This window comes from Hemibagrus wyckioides, linkage group LG29 (assembly GCF_019097595.1).
Source record: "Hemibagrus wyckioides isolate EC202008001 linkage group LG29, SWU_Hwy_1.0, whole genome shotgun sequence".
In the NCBI taxonomy this organism is placed as follows: Eukaryota; Metazoa; Chordata; class Actinopteri; order Siluriformes; family Bagridae; genus Hemibagrus; species Hemibagrus wyckioides.
Window position 1 is genome coordinate 9022988 of NC_080738.1, and position 9561 is coordinate 9032548.

General features: G+C 45.9%; 1 non-coding gene and 1 pseudogene across 1 annotated transcript; both read left to right on the plus strand.

The window, feature by feature from the left end:
• Positions 1-1044: 1044 nt before the first annotated feature.
• Positions 1045-3615, plus strand: LOC131348895 (uncharacterized; annotated as a pseudogene).
• Positions 3616-6532: 2917 nt separating this feature from the next.
• Positions 6533-6647, plus strand: LOC131349529 (U5 spliceosomal RNA). The gene has a single exon (XR_009204080.1). It is a non-coding gene; the product is annotated as a U5 spliceosomal RNA (small nuclear RNA).
• Positions 6648-9561: the final 2914 nt, after the last annotated feature.

The window sequence follows — 9561 nt, forward strand, 5'->3', positions numbered from 1 at the left end:
TTAAGAGGACCAACACATGAAGAGTGGAATGAAATATTGGATATAAAGCTAGTAGGGAAAGAGCCATTTGAAGTGTATTCAGAGCGATTGTGGCTGTCTTACAAAGAACACTCAGGGTTAGAAGATGTAGAGAGGGACCAGGAAGTTTTACTACAGCTTTTAAAAAATAATGCAGGATCCCACATTCAACAAGCATTGATCCATGGAGCAGAGGTACCTGAAAATACCTATTGGGCACTAGTGGAATGGGCCTCTAAAATAGAATCCAGACTAAAGCAAAACAAAAATTCCACATACCATACAGACCACAGAGATCTGTAATGGTTCTGTAAAGAGTGCCAATCGTACAATCAAAGAAAACATTGCTAAACAGATAATTCAGCACCAAAACAAGTGGACTGATGGATTGCCCACAGTTTGACTGTATTGCAAGCAACCCCATCTAAAGCTACAGGTGTTAGCCCATACGAGCTTATGACTGGAAGGGTAATGAAACTGCCCATTGATCCAGAAATTCCTCCAGCAGGCTTGGGGCCTCTGATGCTTGCAACACAGCAGACTGTGCTGAAACAGCTTCACAAAAGGCTAAAAGTGTTGCAGGCTCAGGCTGTGCTGAGACAGCAACAGTCTGACCTGACTAATGATGCTCATTTCAATCCAACTTCTGAAACAAAATTTACAGAAGGAGACATGATAATGATACGTGTCTTTGTAAAGCAAAGTACATTCTCTCCTGGGTGGCATGGGCCCTATGAGATTAAGTCTGAGATTAGATCTGTAATAGCTGTGTGGCCGTGTCTATCAAGGGAAAATTATGATGGTACCACATGTCCCAATGCAAACTATTCAAAGGTCCAGCCAATAATTAACTAATGTTTCTCTGTGCTCTTTCTCAGGCTGATCACAGCAATTCCATGGAGACCAGATGACAGGAAGGTGTCCAGGCACACTTGCATCAAACTAGGCAAATTATATCCAATCCCTACAGGTTGTTTTATTAAGGGAAACATTAATATGACTTTATTGCATGATGTAAATTTGATAATGACGCATGTAACCTATAACATTTAAAATATTTTGTCTGCTTTTGTGAAACATTGTAGTGAGGATGATAAAACAGTTACAGTCACGAATCGATGATTTAATCTCTAATTACAAAGGCAGGCTTGCAGTCCAAATTCCACCTGTATGTTCTAAGCAAGATCTGTTTGGAAATTTAGGAGGTCTCTTTGGCTCTGTGAATTCAATTGCCAACACTTACAAAATAACAGGACAATCACAATTCTCAGCTTAGTTGCCAAACCAGGTGGCCACTGGTTTCTAACACATCACCAATAGCAATGAAAATATCATCAAATCGGATAGATCTGAAGCACAGGAGCTTCTACTGGTCAGCCATACATTATTCAATTAAAGCCGTACCATCGAACATGACTTAGCCTGCACATCATATGCACAGGATTTATTTACTGCTGCAAGACAAGAAATTTTAGACCTTCATCTTCTCAAGACACCTAGGCATGCTTTAAATGATATTATAGAATTTTTAGACTTGCATAGATGGTTTGCATCAGAAAAGATGAAAGATATTAAATACTGAATTACTGTCTAGATTGATGTTATACACTGGGAATGAGTGCACCGGCTGCATTGTTTTTTTTTTTCCAATTTTCCTTTTATACACCCAGAGCAAGTATTTTTGAACTCCACAACTATATGTTCTATAGGTGTAGTAGTGAAGGATCAGATCATTAAATGGGACCACCTAACAGGATATATGACTTTAAAAGGGGATGAGACCTTGTTTACCACTCGCACCTGTTGTCATGAAACTTCCAGTTATGTTATTTGTACATGTAATACTTTACTACAACCCTTCTCTTCCAATGATACTAAGCTTATTAAAACATTAACATGTTCAGTCATTGCATGGTCATGCTGATGCAATTCAAGTATCTCACACACAGTGGTGTTTCGTCAGCGGGGGATTTTGGGAAGTGTGTTGTGGAATAAAAATTCTGTTCTACTCACTACAAAAATCTGACTCCACTTCCACACTGACCTGACAGCTCAGTCTGAGTGAGACTCCACCTAATTAAGACTCTTAATAAGATCAATCATGCAGACTAGATGAATGCAGATAAGAGATTTTATTTGCAATCAGCGCTGATACAAGAATTGAGATGCTCACGCATGAACGTCCCAACAACCTCTAAACGGGGATCTCCAATCACGGTCTTTATATACATTTTCCTGATCTCTCCAAATGCAACATGTCACCAATTCTTTGCTGAGATAATCCCGCCTATTTTTCTTTTTGGAACTTTAGGTTCTTTTTTTGACACCATTATCTTTGAATTTACAACTTTTCGAATACCATTATAATTAAACTTTCTCAAATTATTATATTAAAAATGTGGGCATCTCCGCCCCCACCAGTGGGATTTTCTTCAGCCTCACTCTCTCAGGTTCACCCACAGCAGACAGCATGGGTAAGTTCTCGGTTCTACAGGGGCCTACCCCCATCTTTATTCTTTATCATTATATTTTACATTTCACTGCTTTCTGATTTATCTTTTCTCTTCTGCATATTTGATCTAGATATTTCACCTGGTACCGCCATCGCTGTTCAACACGCTCTGCGTTTACTTCATGATGAGATCATTGCCTCTTAAGGTACCAGTGGGGTAAAGATAGGCCATGATGACCTGGAGTGCATCTCTGACATTGATTGGTCCAAATTTGGCAAGCCTGGTACCACTGAGAAAGCCTGCCAGACTGACATCATAGATACAGCTGCTCATTCTCTGAAGCCCTTGCAGACTACATGTCACTGTTTCCATGTTTCTTATGAATTTTTGCACTTTGAAAAAATTACTGACTTACTGACTTACTTACCAAATTATGTCTGCATTCAATCCGCCCTGTTCCCTACCCTATCTTTGCCTCCTTCTGCTCACCACTGTCAGTTGTTGCTCGTCAACCTTTCCCCACCCTCTTTCCACTCAACTAACCCAAGGGGCCGGCCTTACCCTCATCGAGCATTGTGTTTGTCCAACAAGGGTTTCCCGGTGCTGCTCAGCTTTTTTTCTTTATAGCTCTGGTTTATCTTAAGTCACACGTAAATCTTTCGTCTTTACTAAAAATTTCAGTGGCACGGAACTCCAATGGGCTATTGCTTCTCTGCTTTTTGGCTAGGATCAAGTCTAATATCTTAAGCCATGCAGCGGGAGAGCGACACTCGGCTGGCCCCTGTGGTGCGGCTTTGACACACTCAAGAAACGCTTTGGGTGGGATTGGGTTGTTCTGCATTTACTGAGGGATTTTTGCAAAATCCAGCCGTCGAAGGTTTTATGCCTGCAGGATTTTTCTTCAGCCGGTTTTTTGGACATTACCTTCTTCGCCTTCTCGGACTGCACCTCCTTTTTTGATCAGTGCTCCCGACTGCCAGAGGGGGAGTCACTTCATGGACTACGCCTTGTGCCCCTCTTCGCGATGAATGAGGGCTCGATCACCGTCCATCTCTACAACCCGTTCGTCATGGATGAGGACGTCAGGGCTTTCCTTGGGAGGTACTGCTCCTCTGTGTCAGCAGGGGAGAAGGTACAAGGATGATTCAGGATCTGGAACGGGAAGAAGAGGTTCCTTGCCAGGCTGAAGGTGGACCCGTCTTTGCCTGGGGGCCTGTTGCACCCACCAGGCAGTTTCACCATTGGTCCACACCGTGGTTTCCTTTACTATCCTGGCCAGCCTCTCTACTGCCGCCGTTGTGGTGCCCTAGGGCACACAAAGGAGCACTGCACAGGAAAGAGGTGTCACACGTGCGGTTCCGACGAGCATGTGACAGCGGACTGCGGGGCTCGCAAAACCTGCAGCCTCTGTGGCAGTGAGGAGCATCTTTACCGACACTGCCATCCCGGAAGAAAACATTTGCAAGCCTCTTCACTAAGGATTTTGAGGTGGCGGGACCCTCCAGTGATGGACAGCGGGAGGAGGCGGGTCCTTCCCAGAGTGAGGCAGTGCTACAAGGAGCAGACAAAGAGACGGATTTGGTGGAGTCACTGAGGCATCCTGACGGAGGGAGACGAGCAGCAGAGGAACCTCTCAACCCTTTGCAAGGTGAGGAGGACACCCGGGCGTCCGAGGTGGAGGGGAGGCATCTGGACGAAACCCATCCAACCGAGGCTGTTGAACCCAACACCCAGCAAAGTGCCTGGATGCCTGTGTCCTGGACTGAGGGCCTGGAGGCGACACATAGTCCAGCTCCACCCAACTGGGCCTCTATGGATTTCTCAGATGGTTTGGAGCAGGGAATCTTAGACCAGGAGTTGGAAGAGGAGGGTGCTGGGCCCTTGGATGGTGGGCGGACTAGATCGGCTGACGGGGTGAGTGAGGAGAGGAACCCCAAGCGGTCCTGTCAGGAGAGGAGGCGGGAGTTTGACCTCCTGGGCATCTAGGATGTACAAGGTATGATGGGATCTGGAGAAGAAAAGTTTTTTGTGCCGGGTGGGGGTCTTCCCAGGGAGGGGATGGGGAGGATCAGGAGGAAGGGGCAAGAGATGAGGAGGAATGGACACGAGTCCTGGCACGATGTGCCAGAACACAGGCTGGGAGGGGTAAGGGGGTCTCTAAGGGTGATGGTGAAAAATGATAGGTCTGAACCCCAGAGGGGGAAGGATTATGTGGGAGTTAAATGTTGGGAAATGGCGTGGTGTTTTAGGGGTGGGGGGTGGGGAGAACTTCATTTAGATGGACTGTGGACACCCCTGTGGAGGGGTGTTTTTGCCAAACTTTTTGGTTATTTGTTTTGTTGTGTGGTGGTTGTTTATGGAATGCATTGTATGATTTTTTTTTCTTTTTCATTATCACAATACATAGTTTAACTCTAAATGTTAGGGGGTTTAAGCAGCCACTTAAGAGGGCTGCGGTTTTTTTGAGTTTATGCTCTGTATCTTTTGATTTGATTTTTTTGCAAGAATGCCATTTAAGTTCGGAGGCTGAGGGGGAGTTTTTTTCATAGGGTTGGAAATTGGGGCCATCAGTTTGGGGGGGTAGGGGATGGGAAGGGAGATGGAGTTGGGATTCTTTTTGGCTCCTTTGACTGGGCCGTAGAGGCTGCAGTTACGGTAGTGCCGGGGAGAGTGTTGTGCATGGACGGCTCTTTCAGGGGCTCAAAATTCAGAGCCATAGCTGTCTACGCACCTTGTAGGGTTGGGCAGAGGCAAGGTTTTTTTCGCCTCTTGGAGCCACTCCTCTCCACCAACAGGATACTGTTGGTGGGAGGGGATTTTAATGTAGATATAGAGGCAGATAGGGGAGGGGAGCTGGCCCAGGTCATGGAGGGAGCAGGTCTGGTGGATGCTTTTAGGGTCGTTGAGCCGCTGGCCCCAGGCCATACCTGGAGGAACTCCAGTTTTGATGCTGCGCAGCTTGATTTCCTCTTTGTGGCGGAGAGGGCTCGGGTGCAGTCGTGCTTGTCAAGGCCCTTTTGGGGCTCCGATCACTGCATGGTGATCGGGTGCATTGAGGTCGAGGTGGGACAGAGAGGAAGGGGTCTATGGCGTTTAAATACGACCATATTGCAGGACCCCTCTTTCTGTACAGTGTTTCGCCACCTCTACACCGGGTGGCGGCATTCGCGAGGCCTGTACACCACCCAGATCACCACCCAGATCGAGACCTCAAGAGGAGGAGGGAGAGGGCTGAGTTATGGTCCAGGGTCTTATACGAGGCCTGGCAAGATGGAGACCATGGGCGGCTCAGGGACGCTAGTGAGACCTTACAAGCCCACTACGAGGCTGAGGCCCGGAGTCACTTTGTCCAGGCCGGCAGGGAGGCGCTAAAACAGGACGAGCGCCCGACACGCTATTTTTTAGTAGCGTGAGGAACTGCCAGCGTAGGTCGTACATCGAGGGCCTGAAACAGGGCCCTCGTGCGGTTACCTCAACCAAAGAGATGCTAGAAGTGGTTAGATCTTTCTATGGTGATCTCTTTGGCGGTTGCTGGCAGGGTACTGAAAGATAGCGCGCCGACTTTGGAGGGAGAGATCTCCCTAGGGGAGGTAGAGAAGCTATGATCTCCCTGCAGACTGGTGTGGTTCCTGGTGGAGATGGCCTACCGGTGAGAAGGTCGCCTGCATCACCATGTGCATGTGGGATAAAGGGGGAAGGGGAGTGGTGTGTATCCCCCTTAAGACCATGGTGATGTATGTGGCCTTCCTGGCCAAGTTGGTCAGGGGAACAGAGAGCCACATGTCATCACTGTTCGCGAGGTTCTGGATTGGCTTTGCTTTGCGAGCAGTGATCCTATGGCTTACTGACTTACTGACTTACTTACCAAATTATGTCTGCATTCAACCCACCCTGTTCCCTAGCCTATCTTTGCCTCCTTCTGCTCACCACTGTCATTTGGTGCTCATCAACCTTTCCCCACCTTTTTCCACTCAAACAACCAAGGAGCGGGCCTTACCCTCATTGAGCATTGTGTTTCTCTGACAAGGGTTTCCCGGTGCTGCTCAGATTTTTTTTTTTTATAGCTCTGGTTTTTCTTCAGTCACGTGTAAATCTTTTGCCTTTTATTAAAGATTTCCATGGAGAGGAAAGTCAATGAGTTTGATGTATTTTTGTGTGTGTTGTTCTGGCAAAGCTGTGTATGCTTCAATGTTAACTGGGTAGTTTCCAGGAGTTGGGTCTCATTTGGTCGTTTGACTTTATGCATGCCTGTATAGGTGTGGCCTGAGGCTGTTGTGGGAGATAATTTTATAGTTTGAAGAGTGCATGTATGGAACGTGTGTTTGATATTGTGTAAAATAACCAGGGGACAGCATGGTTGAGTTTTCAGATAAAGTTTATTCATTAGATCGTTTGATCTTGAGAACAATATAGGGTTTAACGTGACATGTGGCTCAGTCGCTGGCCTTGCATGTAGTCTGCAAGGGCTTTAGAGAATAAGCCGCTGCATCAATGATGTCAGTCTGGCAGGCTTTCTCAGCAGTAACAGGCTTGCCAAATTGGGACCAATCAATATGAGAGCTGCAATCCAGGTCATCATGACCCATCTTCACCCCACTGATACCCTGAGAGGCAATGATCTTATCATGAAGCAAACGCAGAGTGTGCTGAACAGCGATGGCGGTACCAGGTGAAATGTCTAGATCAAATATGCAGAAGAGTAAAGATAAATCAGAAAGCAGTGAAGTGTAGAATATAATGATAAAGAATAAAGATGGGGGAAGGCCCCTGTAGAACTGAGAACTTACCCATGCTGTCTGCTGTGGATGAATGAGTCACCTGAGAGAGTGAGGCTGAAGAAAATCCCACTGGTGGGGGTGGAGATGCCCACATTTTTAATATAATAATTTGCGAAAGTTTAATTATAATGGTATTTGAAAAGTTTTAAATTCAAAGATAATGGTGTCGGGTCCTGAAGGCCTGTGCTGACCAGCTTGCTCCTGTGTTCACTGAGATTTTCAACCTCTCCCTGGAACAGTCTACAATCCCGACGTGCTTCAAACGGTCCACCATTGTTCCTGTCCCCAAGAAACCCCAGCCCGCCTGCCTGAACGACTACCGTCCAGTGGCCCTGACCTCAGTGGTGATGAAGTGCTTCGAAAGACTCATCAGAGACTTCATCACTTCTTCCCTACCTGACACCTTGAACCCGCTACACTTCGCGTACCGTCCCAACCGATCTACAGAGGACGCCATCGCACACCTCCATCATGTAGCCCTGAGCCATCTGCACAGCAGAAGGGGGAATTATGTCAAAATGCTTTTTGTCGACTACAGTTCAGCGTTTAACACCATAATTCCCTCCATACTCACCACTAAGTTGGAGATCCTGGGCCTTAGCCCATCCCTGTGTCGGTGGATCTCCAACTTCCTGCGACCTGGGCAACCATGTCTCACCCTCACTCACCCTCAGCACTGGAGCCCCCCAGGGTTGTGTTCTGAGCCCCCTGCTGTACTCTCTGTACACCTTTGACTGTGTGGCCACTTCCAGCTCCACCAACATCGTGAAGTTTGCAGACGATACTGTGGTGGTGGGCCTGATCACCAATAATGACGAGACGGCCTACCTAGAGGAGATTAAAAAACTGGAGACATGGTGCCAGGTCAACAATCTCCTCCTGAACGTCAGCAAGACTAAGGAGCTGATAGTGGACTTTAGCACAAAGCAGGAGAGGAATTACCATCCCCTCACCATCAACGGGACCCCAGTGGAGAGAGTGGACAGTTTCCGTTACCTAGGTGTTTACATCACGCAGGACCTGACATGGTCCTGTCACGTTAACACCCTGGTGAAGAAGGCCCGGCAGTGTCTTTATCATCTCAGACGCCTGAAGGACTTTAAACTGCCCTCAAATGTGCTAAAGAAAGACATTCTACCTGCACCATTGAGAGCATCCTGACGGGAAGTATCACTGCCTGGTTTGGGAATAGCACCAAACAGGATAGGCAAGCTCTCCAGAGGGTGGTGCAATCAGCCGAGCGCGCCATCCGCACCGAACTTCCTGACCTGGACACCATATACAGCAAGCAGTGCTGGACCAAAGCCAGCAAGATTATGAAGGACCTCAGCCATCCCAACAATGGACTCCTCTCTGTTGAGGTCAGGGAAACGTTTCCGTTCCTTGAAGGCGAACACAGAGAGAATGAGGAGGAGCTTCTTCCCACAGGCCATTCGGGCCCTCAACCAGTACACCTAGGATCTGGACTCTCTGTTCTTACCCCCACACAACATAACATAACATTCTACCTCAGCTGATTGTTGCACATGCTATATTGCACTACTCTGTACACACAATAACACTCACTGTACATCTTCTCTGTACATCTTTGTGTGTGCACTGCACTGTCACTTTGCTCCCTGTAAAACTGGACATTATATTTTGTCACTTTGCACTGTCACTTTGCTCCCTGTAAAACTGGACATTATATTTTGTCACTTTGCTCCCTGTAAAATTGGACATTATATTTTGCCTCATACACTTCTACAATATATTTATATATTTATCTTACATATGCACACTGTACATACTACACTCTTTTGCATCACCATTTCAATGTTGACTTTAGCAGACCTTTTATCTACATATATTCATATTCATACACTGTATCTTCTTTACATATAGAGTCTACACATATATTTATTTTATATTGTTTTATTTTTCACATATACTATACATATACTATATTGTACTATATATATATATTTTTTTGTGTTTGTTTTTATACTTTTATATTTTTACACTTTTATATCTGTTACACTTTTTCTTTTACACATTTTCTTTCTATTCTTTCCTCTTTTATGTAAGACAGTCGTAAAAAGCATTTCACTACATGTCGTACTATGTATGATTTCGTATGTGACAAATAAAATTTGAATTTGAATTTGAATTTGAGAAAGAACCTAAAATTCCAAAAAGAAAAATAGGTGGGATTATCTCAGCAAAGAATTGGTGACATGTTGCATTTGGAGAGATAAGGAAAATGTATATAAAGACCGTGATTGGAGATCCCCGTTTAGAGGTTGTTGGGACGTTCATGCGTGAGCATCTCA